General features: G+C 40.5%; 5 non-coding genes across 5 annotated transcripts; all 5 read left to right on the top strand.

Moving 5' to 3' along the window:
- Window positions 1-1,014: 1,014 nt before the first annotated feature.
- Window positions 1,015-1,205, top strand: LOC133981220 (U2 spliceosomal RNA). The gene has a single exon (XR_009925284.1). It is a non-coding gene; the product is annotated as a U2 spliceosomal RNA (small nuclear RNA).
- Window positions 1,206-2,475: 1,270 nt separating this feature from the next.
- On the top strand, window positions 2,476-2,639 carry LOC133981190 (U1 spliceosomal RNA). Its single transcript, XR_009925256.1, has one exon. It is a non-coding gene; the product is annotated as a U1 spliceosomal RNA (small nuclear RNA).
- Window positions 2,640-6,312: 3,673 nt separating this feature from the next.
- LOC133981191 (U1 spliceosomal RNA) lies at window positions 6,313-6,476 on the top strand. The gene has a single exon (XR_009925257.1). It is a non-coding gene; the product is annotated as a U1 spliceosomal RNA (small nuclear RNA).
- Window positions 6,477-8,241: 1,765 nt separating this feature from the next.
- LOC133981221 (U2 spliceosomal RNA) lies at window positions 8,242-8,432 on the top strand. Its single transcript, XR_009925285.1, has one exon. It is a non-coding gene; the product is annotated as a U2 spliceosomal RNA (small nuclear RNA).
- A 2,334-nt stretch (window positions 8,433-10,766) lies between these two features.
- LOC133981192 (U1 spliceosomal RNA) lies at window positions 10,767-10,930 on the top strand. The gene has a single exon (XR_009925258.1). It is a non-coding gene; the product is annotated as a U1 spliceosomal RNA (small nuclear RNA).
- Window positions 10,931-14,085: the final 3,155 nt, after the last annotated feature.

Consider the following 14,085-nt stretch of genomic DNA (forward strand, 5'->3'; position numbering starts at 1 on the left):
CTTTTTATTGTCTTCGGTTTTCTTTAGAAACGCTTCATGTTGTTTTTGGTGGTATTTCGCTAAATGCTTGATCAGGTTTGTCGTATTAAAATATCTTACCGCTTTACCACCACGTTTGACTTTATTGTGGCAAGTATTGCACTCCGCCTCTTCGTCTTTTTCGTCTTTTAGGGTAAAATAATCCCACACAGCTGACATTTTTATCGATAACTTTAAATTCTTAGTGGGACATGCACAGACAAGTGGGATGCTGGACAGGTCGCTAGGTGTGCACTAGGTGTGCTGAAAAACGCGGACCGGATTTCGGGATTTTCCCGTGCAGGCCGATCCCATATTGATATGCATTTTTTTGCTAATATCGGCAGACATCCCTAGTTCAGGGCGGGACCCTCAACATGCGTGATTAATTAGGTGTAATAATAAGAATCCTTACAGATACAATAGGGCCTCTGTAATTTGTTTGAAGCATGTATACAATGGTATTAAATATAACATGCTTACTACTTCATGTAGTCCACATCGTTTGCCACAAGCCAGTGAATTGGTGCATTTTCATATTGTCCAAATGGCACCAGCAGCTTTCCCAGGCACAGCTGAAGCGATGGCACAGGGATACCCTCTGCTTTCTAGTTTGTCCCTTTTTAGTTTGCAAATCCATGTTTTTTAATGTTAAATGAAAAAGAAATATTTACATATATTTTGAAATGGTTGTTTTTAATGCTGTAATGCAGTGGGGTGCAGTTCTATGTTTTCTCCGCTAGATGGAGCTGCAACTCTGTTAGTAAATATATCGTTAAAAACATTATCTTCTCCACCAGAGATCAGACTCTAATGTGACTTCCAGTTTATTTCCCCTGATACATTTAGGATATTTGTGTGTTTATTTAAAGTATATTTAATCAAAGTTTTAAAAAGAAGTTAAATCTGTCTTTGACTTGTCTAGGACTCTGTGAAACCGTGAGTGAGACTGCTTCTGCAGAGGATGACTCCACTAACTCCGACGCTTACTAAGTTATCGCTTCTCGGCCTTTTGGCTAAGATCAAGTGTAGTATCTGTTCTTATCAGTTTAATATCTGATACGTCCCCTACCCGGGGACCATATATTAAATTGATTTTTGGAATAGGGAGATGGAATAGGGGCTTGCTCCGTCCACTCCACGCATCGACCTGGTATTGCAGTACCTCCAGGAACGGTGCACCCCCCTCTCTATGTTTAATATGAAAAAAATAGCATATATAATTCCTTTGTCTATATATGGTGTCATAGCTGTTTCGAAGATGTATTGAGGTTTTATACTCCAGCAATATATGTATATTTACAGTGTTTGTAATCCTTATTAATAGAGCAGGAAGCTGCAAAGTGGTGAAGTTAGATTGTAAGTGGAAAATCCTCACCAGTGTTTTCCCCCATAGGTTTTAGGAGGGAGCGGTGTGTTTTATGTTTAATAAGAATTGGCCCATCTCTGATAGCGCTCCTCTTTCATCAATAACAGACTGATTTAAAATGTCAGTAACTCTTCTACTGAATAAATTACACAGCTGTGCAAATAATAGTTAAATATGTAACAACAGGTGTACCTATTCTGGTAAAAGAAGTTAAGTTTTACACTGAGGTAGACTGTTCTTGGGCTCCATTCAAAAGTAAAGTCACTGTTTATGATAACCTATCGATAAAAAGCCACACAGACCAAATGCATGTGAACTCGCAGTTTGTGCATAATAACGCTGACGTTACTGCTGATGTTCATTTTGATGTTTTGTTCACTTTATTTGAGCTGCCTCTGTCTGCCTAGACTGGAGCTGTATCTCCCTCCTGTTGCAGCTTGTGAGTGAGGGGGGGAGGAGTCCTCACTGCTGCATTTCTGAAGGTTTCACAGTCTGCTGTTCTCTGATTTATCAGAAGAATCATTTATTCTTGCTGTTATATAGAAAAATCATGCTGAATGTCTCAATGTGCTGTTTCTTAAACAGTGGTTGTTGCCACTCTAGACCAGTAGGTGGGAGAAGCAGGAATGTCTGTTGCGCCAGAAAAAAAGAAACAGGAAACAGTTGTAATGTGAGGAGGAGGGAGACTGTGCTTTCTTTTTGTTTTTTTCTGAATTTCAAATGTGGTTAAAACAACTTGTGACTGCAGTATGATTTCACTTTGGCTCATCTGAAGCTGTTGTTGGTGTGTTTCTCATTTGTTGGAGGTAAAACTGAAACAGTGGGTGATTTTAGGTGAGGGTATGATGTGGTAGTGCATCATGGGAAAGCCAGTCATTATGTGTCATATCAAGTTTAAATAAGGTTTGTTATATTTAGTATAAAACGTCTCCTTGTGTGATGAATCCCTACAGATCCACCTTCTTATATACAGTCTATGAGATCCACAGCCTCATACAGCGTGTAGTTTGGATGATGTATGGATGGTCTACCATTAGTTAGCATGCTGTGTCTGTGAAAGACTTCCCCGGCTCGGATCTGTACAACTCATACTTACCTGGCAAGGGAGATACCATGATCAAGAAGGTGGTTCACCCAGGGCGAGGCTCAACCATTGCACTCCGGTTGTGCTGACCTCTGCGAATTCCCCAAATGTGGGAATCTCGATTGCATAATTTCTGGTAGTGGGGGACTGCGTTCGCGCTCTCCCCTGATTAAACTGTTGAAAGAAAACTCATTACTAACCTAGCAGCAATTGATGAGAGCTGGTGCTCAGTTGGCATGGAGTAGTGAATCTAATACACAATACATGAGTAGGAGGAAACAGCGTTTAGGAAGCATACAATCAACATAAAACATATTGAAATGAAATATACATATCAGTGTTTCCTCTAGGATTTTTTTCAGCAGTGGGGGCAGGATCTCCGGGGTGCTGTGGTGGTGTAAACAAATGACATTTGACTGCAGATTTTACTTTTACACATTTATTCAGTGGTCCACTGTATGTATAAATGTTAATGTAATGAAAAATAAATGAATAAAATAAATAAAACAATAGAAATGAAATAAAAGTAAAAACAATAAATAATCATTTCTCTTTGGGGCCTTGGAATCAGTGGCACAGTTTGCACCCTGCCTCAGAACACTGAATCTTTCTTTGTTTTTTAAAGAAGAGCTCTAGGGCTCTGTTGTAAGGAAACGCTGCCAGAGGTGGCCCGCTGATGCTCAGCATCTTACATGCTGCAAGGTGGTCTCCCTGCAGCCTGTTTCTCAAGTCAGTCTTCACCTACAAATAGAAACAAAAATGAGATTGTTTCTCTCAATTTACTACACCCTCAATTTAAAATTGTTTCTAGTTTTTTCCTTTGATATATTATTAAATGTCTTACCCTATTCATTGTTGAAAAATCCCTCTCACAGTTCACACTCGGTTTTTGGGCCACGGTTTCGGTTCGGTTTTGGTACGTGTTTTGTGTGTAAAGAGAACAACTTTTTTTCTCCCAAAATTATCTCTTTATTTTGCTTGTCAGCAAAAACTGCATTTCACAGTTAACAATTACAGTATCACTGGTGTACTGAACAATATAACACTTTCTTTTCAAGTTAACAGTTACCAAACACAACACTTCCAAATGGTAAACTGCCTCTTATTCCTTGACTACTTGTATTCGCTATACAGTATAAAATATGTATAAAACATTACACTGGATTGGGGAAGGGGGGACGCGATCGGTGTCGGTCCGGTGGGGGGATTGGTCTAAGAAGCTGCAACACACAGCTGTAAGGATGTTGTGCTCTCATACGCGCTGCATTGATATTCATACAAACACACACACACACGTACAGTCACTCACTAGCGCGCACTCTTGCTTGCTCGATCGATCCAGCCGCTATCAATAGACGGGAGACTCCTGCATATATTCAACGGCGAAACCAAAACTAACCCACACCGGAGATTTGAATGAAGCCGGTGCTTCTTCAAACTTTTGTCTCTCAACTCCTCCGCTAGTGCTGTCGAGTTATCTAAAGCTAATAACTTAAGTCTACCATTTCTCCGGACGGTAAGTCACCGCTTTACACTCCGCTGACTCTCTGACCTGTTGCCTTGATAACCGCATAACCTCAAAGTTCCTAGTTTACCGTAGTGCCCGCGAGTACCCGGCAGGACTCTGCTGTGAAGGTTGAAAGATGCGGCGGTGAACAATTAAAACAAAAAAAGAGAGAGAGAATTTTTAAGGAGCGGTGGCTATGATTTAGGAGTGGCAGGCCGCTCCTAAATTAATTATCTACATGTTATGACATACCAGTTTTTAATTCCAATCTGAAAAATTTTCAATCCTGCTTCAAGCAAATAATCAATCCAGTACGTACTTGATCCTTCTCGTCATTATATTTCCTGAATCTCTTTATCTGTGCGCTAGTGATGTGGGTCACTGGTATGTTCAACCATCTCCTCACAGAACTGTTTTCTTTCTTAATTATCTCCCGCTGCTCATCGCTAAACTCCTCTGGCTTGTTCTTTTGGGCGTGGTGCTGTCTGTAGAGTTCCCACATCTCCTGAAAGGTGTGATCCTCGAACCCTTTCTGGCCGTAGATACACCTGTTGATGTTGGCCTCAAGGAGACGGGAGACTTCTGGGAAGCTCTGTGCATATTCTTTGAAGTAATCTTTCACCCACTGGTTCCCAATCTCTTCCTTTCTGTGTGGGTTTGTCACCTCTGATCAGTGCTTGTCAATCACACTGTAAGCATATACACAACGTAGTACTGACATCATTAATATCATTGCAGTTGTGATAATGAGTAAAGAGATGAATAATAAACACCAATAATAGCCACAGTTTGTGCAGACCGATATACAGGTAATTTGTTTGAAGCATGTCTACGATGGTATTATATATAATATGCCTAGTAAGTCTACTTCTTCTGATAAAAGAAGTTACGTTTTACACTGAGGTAGACTGTTCTTGGGCTCCATTCAAAAGTAAAGTCACTGTTTATGATAACCTATCGATAAAAAGCCACACAGACCAAATGCATGTGAACTCGCAGTTTGTGCTTAATAACACTGACGTTACTGCTGATGTTCATTTTGATGTTTTGTTCACTTTATTTGAGCTGCCTCTGTCTGCCTGGACTGGAGCTGTCTCCCTCCTGTTGCAGCTATTCAGTGGGGGAGGGGTTAGTGTGAGTGGGGGTCCTCTTCCTCCTCCTCACTGCTGCATTTCTGCTGGTTTCTATGTCTGCTGTTCTGATATGTCAGAAGAATAATTTATTCTTGCTGTTATATAGAAAAATCATGCTGAATGTCTCAATGTGCTGTTTCTTAAACAGTGTTGTTGCCACTCTAGACCAGTAGGTGGGAGAAGCAGGAATGTCTGTTGCCCCCATAGTCTGTATATAAAAATGGACGTAACATCCGTGACGTCACCCATTGGTTTGTGAACTGCTGCTTGGAAGCCAATAGTTTCGGATCTGAGCAGCGCCATATTGAAAATTTCAGGTGCAGGCTGGGATTAAAAAAAAAACACAGATTCTACTTATATGGGCATCAGGAGGGGCAAGAGGCGCCCTCCTGAACCTGTGAACCAATCAACCTGTCAAACACGACGTAGCCACGCCCTAATGAATACCCTGCTTTATCGTCAAATATAAAATCTGGGAGGCCAAAATATCACAAATGAACATTGAAGAAGGCTTTAAACTAGCGATTGAGATCATAAACACATTTTGAAAACGTTTACTGAGGTTAGAAATCAAGTGAGAAGTTGGTGAATTCTCCATTGACTTGTATAGAGACCGAAGTCCTTTTGACACCAAAATGGTCGCCCCCTGGTGGCCTTTTGATAGAATGCAGTTTTAAGTTACTTCCACGTTGGCATCATTTCAGAGGACTGGAACTCCCTTCCTGGTTGCCCTAGAAAAAAATAAACGGGAGGCGGTTGTATTGTGAGGAAGAGGGAAAAACATGTGCTTTCTTCTTCTTTTTTTTTTTTTTTTTTCTTAATTTCAAATGTGGTAAAACAACTTGTGACTGCAGTATGATTTCACTTTGGCTCATCTGATGCTGTTGTTGGTGTGTTTCTCATTTGTTGGAGGTAAACTGAAACAGTGGGTGATTTTAGGTGAGGGTATGATGTGGTAGTGCAGCAGTGCATCATGGGAAAGCCAGTCATTATGTGTCATATCAAGTTTAAATAATGTTTGTTATATTTAGTGTGAAACGTCTCCTTGTGTGTTGAATCCGTTCAGATCCACCTTCTTATATACAGTCTATGAGATCCACAGCCTCATACAGCGTGTAGTTTGGATGATGTATGGATGGCCCACCATCAGTCGGCGTGCTGTGTCTGTGAAAGAGTTCCCCGGCTCGGATCTGTACAACTCATACTTACCTGGCAAGGGAGATACCATGATCAAGAAGGTGGTTCACCCAGGGCGAGGCTCAACCATTGCACTCCGGTTGTGCTGACCTCTGCGAATTCCCCAAATGTGGGAATCTCGATTGCATAATTTCTGGTAGTGGGGGACTGCGTTCGCGCTCTCCCCTGATTAAACTGTTGAAAGAAAACTTATTTCTAATCCAGCAGTAATTGATGAGAGTTTGTGTTCAGTTGGCATGGAGTAGTGAATCTAATACAGAATATCTTTGTAGGAGGAGATGGCTTTTAAGAAGCTTTAAATTAACATTAAACCCATTGAAATGACATTTTTTATATATATAGACATACAATTATATTAATAATGGTTAATTGTTTCAAAGAATTTGATACAGTAAAAATGGCGGCATCTGCTGAGCAAGTATTGCTACTACATGAGTATGGATGGATTAATTTGACACTAATGAAATGTTATTTTTATCTCTGTGTAGTAACTGCAGTGAAAAAATGCAGCTCGACTCAGTGGTTTATTATTTTGGAGGTTTTTACATCTATAAACTACAGAGAGACTGTGACAGTGGACTGTGCTGCAGGAAGCAGTTTAATCTTTTATAATAGCGACCTGGAGCTCCTCTTTCAAGCCCAACACTGTGATCCTCGGGTCCGGATCATTTTCTGAAGTCCCTCTTTGCTAACCGAGTACAGGTGATATGCAGCTGTTATGTAGGCAAGGCAGCTTTATTTATGAAGCACATTTCATACCCAGGGGCAATTCAATGTGCATTACATAAAAAGAACCATTTAACAGTAAGAATTGGAAACATACAAAAAGAAAACCTATTTATAATGAAAATAAAACAAAGTATAGAAATAAAAAGCAAGACTAAAATAGATGTAAATGTTCATTTAACACGGATGATCTGGACAAGAGCTCAGATAAAAAGGCTTGGGAACAGATTAGAAGATTTTAATTGGTTTATTTTACACAATAATAATAATAATTAAAGCTGCAAGCAGCGTTTAACGGGCCCTCGCCCCCCCCATGCACGTTGGGCTGTGCTCCAGTCGGAGGGTGCACAGGTAGACGTCTTCATACACAGGCTTTTATTTGACGTCGCATGATGTGGTGAAATATCCCTGCCTGTGTCCACTATGTTGTGCTAGAGAGCACCCACCAATTATATGTCATGTTGTAGTATGTGATGTGGAGAACACATCCTGTAAATTTCATATAAATCGGATAATGTTTGTCATATGAGGCTGACTTCCTGTGTCCAGTAGGTGGCGCTGTAAGCATATACACAACTTAGTACTGACATCAATATCATTGCAGTTGTGATAATGAGTAAAGAAACTTGCAGACGGATATACAGGTAATTTGTTTGAAGCATGTCTACAATGGTATTAAATATAACATGCTTACTACTTCATGTAGTCCACATCGTTTGCCACAAGCCAGTGAAATGGTGCATTTTCATATTGTCCAAATGGCACCACCAGCTTTCCCAGGCACAGCTGAAGCGATGGCACAGGGATACCCTCTGCTTTCTAGTTTGTCCCTTTTTAGTTTGCAAATCCATGTTTTTTAATGTTAAATGAAAAAGAAATATTTACATATATTTTGAAATGGTTGTTTTTAATGCTGTAATGCAGTGGGGTGCAGTTCTCTGTTTTCTCCGCTAAATGGAGCTGCAACTCTGTTAGTAAATATATCGTTAAAAACATTATCTTCTCCACCAGAGATCAGACAATAATGTGACTTCCAGTTTATTTCCCCTGATACATTTAGGATATGTGTGTGTTTATTTAAAGTATATTTAATCAAAGTTTTTAAAAGAAGTTAAATCTGTCTTTGACTTGTCTAGGACTCTGTGAAACCGTGAGTGAGACTGCTTCTGCAGAGGATGACTCCACTAACTCCGACACTTACAAAGTTATCGCTTCTCGGCCTTTTGGCTAAGATCAAGTGTAGTATCTGTTCTTATCAGTTTAATATCTGATACGTCCCCTACCCGGGGACCATATATTAAATTGATTTTTGGAATAGGGAGATGGAATAGGGGCTTGCTCCGTCCACTCCACGCATCGACCTGGTATTGCAGTACCTCCAGGAACGGTGCACCCCCCTCTCTATGTTTAATATGAAGAAATGTAGCATATATAACTCAATTGTCAATATATGGTTTCATAGCTATATTGATGATGTATTGAGGTTTTATACTCCAGCAATATATGTATATTTACAGTGTTTGTAATCCTTATTTATGGACCAGGAAGCTACAAAGTGGTGAAGTTAGATTGTAAGTGGAAAATCCTCACCAGTGTTTTCCCCCATAGGTTTTAGGAGGGAGCGGTGTGTTTTATGTTTAATAAGAATAGGCATATCTCTAAAAGCGCTCCTTTTTTCATCAATAACAGACTGATTTAAAATGGAGTAAAATGTCAGTAACTTTGCACCAGCCTCACTGCTGCATTTCTGAAGGTTTAACAGTCTGCTGTTCTCTGATTTATCAGAAGAATAATTTATTCTTGCTGTTATATAGAAAAATCATGCTGAATGTCTCAATGTGCTGCAGTGTTTCCCCTAGAATTTTTTTCAGGCCCGGTGGTACCCACCGAAAAAACCCTAAACAGACGCGACGCGCGTGGCACACGCACAGCAAGGGACAGCAAGCAGTCTGCAATTCTGCAATTATTATATATGCATTCAAATTTTTGTTCACCCAGAGCGTATTCAAGATCACAAGGAGAGAGTGACTTATTAAGGTGCATTTATTGCATACAAATGGAACATGCTACATTGGCACTTCAACCACACAGTGTGCATCGTTCTCTGCTGCACTTGATTTTTCTGGGTTTTGTGAAGAACTTCACCAAGGCCTTGTCGTAGGGGAACTTGGCCACAGGGGGACCATTGATAGAAACTCTCATGCAGGCCCCCAAGTGCTCCCCCTGCAGCCTGTTCCTGAGGTCTGTTTTCACCTACCAAAAATGAGAAAGCTTATTTAGTAAATTGTTAAATTTAAGGATCATTTATTGTGTGTGTGTGTGTGTGCTCAACGTACTCTGTTCATGGTCGAGAAATCCCGCTCACAGTTATAAATATTTTTTTTAATAAACACATACGTTTTTTATTCATTTTATTATAACAGAGTTACATACATTTGACAATGCCTGGGAAAACTAGCCTATTGTCTGTTATTTTCATCATTATTGCTTACCAAAAAAAAGAAAAGAAAAGAGAGAGAAGCTCCCCAATCACAAAAATATAAGCTAAACAACAAATTGTAAACTTACCATGGGGAGTGTGGTACAACCAAGGGCTATAGTTGTGGTTGTTAAGCCATTCGGGATCCCAGCCAGATGTTCTGTGTTTAGCTGTATTTTTTTTTGCTGGGTCAACGTTACCAGTCGGACCGGGCCCGCGGTCACCCGTCGGACGGGGGTCGGTGGTCAGACCGGGCCCGCGGTCACCCGTCGGACGGGGGTCGGTGGTCGGACCGGTGTCAGAGGCAGTAACCGAGCAGCCCCCCTCTCCACTGCAATCTGCCCCCCTTTCTTCCGTCTCACCTGCACCTGTCATTTTTTCTGGAGTTGCCTCTGTTACTCTCCCTTCATCTATTTTTCTTGGCTCCGGGGTCTGGCAGAAAAATTTCTTTATATTAAGTTGTTTGTCACCCGCGATATTTTTTCTTTTCTTCGGCGGCGCCATAGTTGGTTAGCAAATCTTAAACATCCCAGAATATATGCCCGCGCTCTCAGCAGCGGTACTCGCATCGTTACTAGGCAACGAAGCAGGTTGACTCGCTTTGCGCTGCACAGAGGCGCTCCTAATGATAACTGATTTATGAATGAATTGAATTGGCTTAATTTTGGCATATTGATTGTTTTTTTCTTGGCCTGGCGGCAGGTCACCTTGGCCAGGCGGCCCGCCAGGCCTGTACAATGGTAGGGGAAACACTGTGCTGTTTCTTAAACAGTGTTGTGGCCACTCTAGACCAGTAAGTGGGAGAAGCAGGAATGTCTGTTGCGTCAGAAAAAAAGAAACAGGAGGTGTGAGGAGGAGGGAAAAACATGTTCTTTGTCTTTTTTTCTTAATTTCAAATGTGGAAAAACAACTTGTGACTGCAGTATGATTTCACTTTGGCTCATCTGAAGCTGTTGATGGTTTGTTTCTCATTTGTTGGAGGTAAAACTGAAGCAGTGGGTGATTTTAGGTTAGGTTATGATGTGGTAGTGCATCATGGGAAAGCCAGTCCTTATGTGTCATATCAAGATTAAATAAGGTTTGTTATATTTAGTATAAAACGTCTCCTCGTGTGTTGAATCCCTGCAGATCCACCTTCTTATATACAGTCTATGAGATCCACAGCGTGTAGTTTGGATGATATATGGATGGCCCACCATTAGTCAGCGTGCTGTGTCTGTGAAAAACTTCCCCGGCTCGGATCTGTACAACTCATACTTACCTGGCAAGGGAGATACCATGATCAAGAAGGTGGTTCACCCAGGGCGAGGCTCAACCATTGCACTCCGGTTGTGCTGACCTCTGCGAATTCCCCAAATGTGGGAATCTCGATTGCATAATTTCTGGTAGTGGGGGACTGCGTTCGCGCTCTCCCCTGATGAAACTGTTGAACGAAAAAAGAAATAATTTCAAACCCAACACCAACTCAAAGATGGTCATGTGTACCTCTTACACAGGCAAGACAAGACTGCGTGTAGGTATAGTGCATTTCATACCAGGTTAAGTAAGTATTGTAAGCATAAAAACATACTATTAATAAAACAAAAAAATACAAACTTCAATTATGATAAAAAATTAAAGCTGCAAGCAGCGATGACCGGGCCCAAGCTCCCCCGCCTCGCCACGAATGACTGAGACTCTCCGCGACGCATCTTCAAGATTAAATAGCAACAAACAGCTCCAAACACGTAAATTTGATTCAAAATGGCCGACTTCCTGTTGGAGGGAGGGTATGGGTCCAAGAGACTTTTTTGTGCGTCTTGACATGTTATACATGTGTACCAAATTTCGCCTGTCTACGTCAATCTGAGTCCAGAGGTTCAATTTTTTTAATTTTCTAGGGGGCGCTATTGAGCCATATTATGACGCCCATTACATGGGCACTGTATAGTGCTTGGGCCCTAATAAAAGAAAAATACATAGCAAGACTAAAATAGAGCATAAATGTGATAATGAAAAAAACTGAGTAGGAGAAAAAAGATTTGATAGAAGCTTTAAATCAATATTAAACAGTTTCATTAAAATGGTTCATTTTTTTCAAAGCATTTGATGCAGTAAAAATGGAGACCTGAGGATGACAGTATAAAGTAATTTCTGTATAGCACCTTTCCAAACAATGTGCTTGACAGTAAAAACAGAATGCAAATAAAATATCCATAATAAAGACAATGACAATATACAATAATAATAATAATAATAACACAACAAATATCAACTGTTAAGAAAATGGCCATACAATAAAAGTGAGTTTTAAGAAGAGATTTAAAAGATGACACTGAGTTTACCTTTCTGGGATACAGCAAAGGCTGGGTCCCCCTCTAGAGATGCAACTTAAGAAAGTCCCGGTCTGATCCATCTTATATAATCATGGGCTCACTCAGAATAAGTATGGTCCAAGAAATACATGTTTTGCCAAAGAAACGATGCGCCATGTACTACAGGAATTACAAAACAATAAGAAACAAAACATATAAAAGAGTGCAACTAGGCTCCACATCCTTAATGACTGATGTGGTGCTACACCCAGGCGGGGAGTTCTGGTTCTCTGAAATGATGCGAATGCGGAAGTAACTTAAAACTGAATTCTATCAAAAGGCCACCAGGGGGCAACCGTTTTGGTGTCAAAAGGACTTCGGTCTCTATACAAGTCAATGGAGAATTCACCAACTTCTCACTTGATTTCTAACCTCAGTAAACGTTTTCAAAATGTGTTTATGGTCTCAATCGCTAGTTTAAAGCCTTCTTCAATGCAGTATGATGTTCATTTGTGAAATTTTGGCCTCTCTGATTTTATATTTGACGATAAAGCAGGGTATGCATTAGGGCGTGGCTACGTCGTGATTGACAAGTTGATTGATTCACAGGTTCAGGAGCGCAGACAGATAGACTGCAGGAAATAGCCGTGAACTTGCTTCACACCGACAGTTTTTTCCAGAGTTTTGTGGTTATAGTTAATCGTAACAGCTAACTTGGTTAACATCACCAGGTTGCCGGTGTAGACTGTGGTAGATCCAGCCCTCGCAACCTCCCCAGCTCCGTCCTCTTGCTCCTCCTGATGCCCATATAAGTAGAATCCGTGTTTTTATTTTTCCCGGCATGCACCTGAAATTTTCATGATGGCGCTGCTCAGATCCGTCACGGATGTTACGTCCATTTTATATACAGTCTATGGCTACACCCCATAAAGTCCATAACCAGCAAAAATAATCACAGAAAAAATAAAGTACAGGCAGAGGACAGAGTTTCTGCAGATAACGTCTCGTATATTACAATCCTGTCTGATATATTTATTTCAAAATCTTTTCATGTGTCGGAACAGGGAGATGGAATAGGGGCTTCCTCTGTCCACTCCACGCATCGACCTGGTATTGCAGTACCTCCAGGAACGGTGCACCCCCCTCTCTGTGTTTAATAGTAAAAAAACTCAGCATTCTAGATACGTTTACTATCAATGTATAATTGAGTATAGATGTGAACACTCTATTGAGGTTGTACACTCGTATGCATCCCTTATTTATAAGAGCAGGAAGCTGTAAAGTGTTGACATGCATGGCTCTATTAAATGCACACAACCAATAATTGCTGAGTGAGACAATACAAGATGAGATGCATCTTTATTGATCCCCTTTTGGGAGAAATTTAAATTAACGCAGCAGTGCAGTGGAAAAAAAGTAGCATGGTGAAAGTGTACTAAAAATAGAATCAAAAATAAATAAGACAAACATAGGATGAAATAAATAAAACACTAGGGGTGGGAACATTTCTCGATATACGATGCCGTCACTAAGCTAACGTTAGCAGAGCTGCGCAGCCAACGAGAGCACCTGACTAACACACACGGAAGCATGAAACAACGTAAACTCTGAGGTGAAGAAAATAACTGTTAAGTCTGTGTCACCTCTACAACCGTACAGCTGATCAGCATGTTGGACAGTGATGCTTTTGGAGCTAACAGTGCAGCAGAGAGGCTTTTACAGGCAGGTGAGCTTCACCTCCACTAGGTTTATACTGTTGACTTATTTTGGTCTACTTATTTTAAATGTGGAGACACTTATGTTTAACATGCATGTTGAATGTTGTCTTTTAGATTTTTAAAGTACAGAGTAAAACAGAGCTCATATTCATCTGACTTCTTGTATCAATTGATGAAAAATTTGCCGCGCAGTAAGAAAGACAAACGAGGATGTGATTGAGATGCATCAATAATCGTTTTAGAATCGATTTGTAGCCCTCTGAATCGGATTTTAATCGCATCGTGAGGTGCTGAGAGATTCCCACCCCTATATAGAGTAAACTGGATCTTTGTGTGAATAAATATACAATATATAAATGTGCACACGTTCCTGAGATTATATACAGAATATATCCTCATACAGATATGAATAAATGTGCAACGTTCATAGGAGTAAATACATTCCTGAAGTAGATAACAAAAGAAAATATGCTGTGTTCACTGTCCCCTTACAAATTTAAGAAATGTGAGAACTTGATTTATTCTGTTAGTTTAGCTAAGGGGGGGCGGGGTCGGGGGCC

Source organism: Scomber scombrus, chromosome 5 (genome assembly GCF_963691925.1).
Source record: "Scomber scombrus chromosome 5, fScoSco1.1, whole genome shotgun sequence".
Classification (NCBI taxonomy): Eukaryota; Metazoa; Chordata; class Actinopteri; order Scombriformes; family Scombridae; genus Scomber; species Scomber scombrus.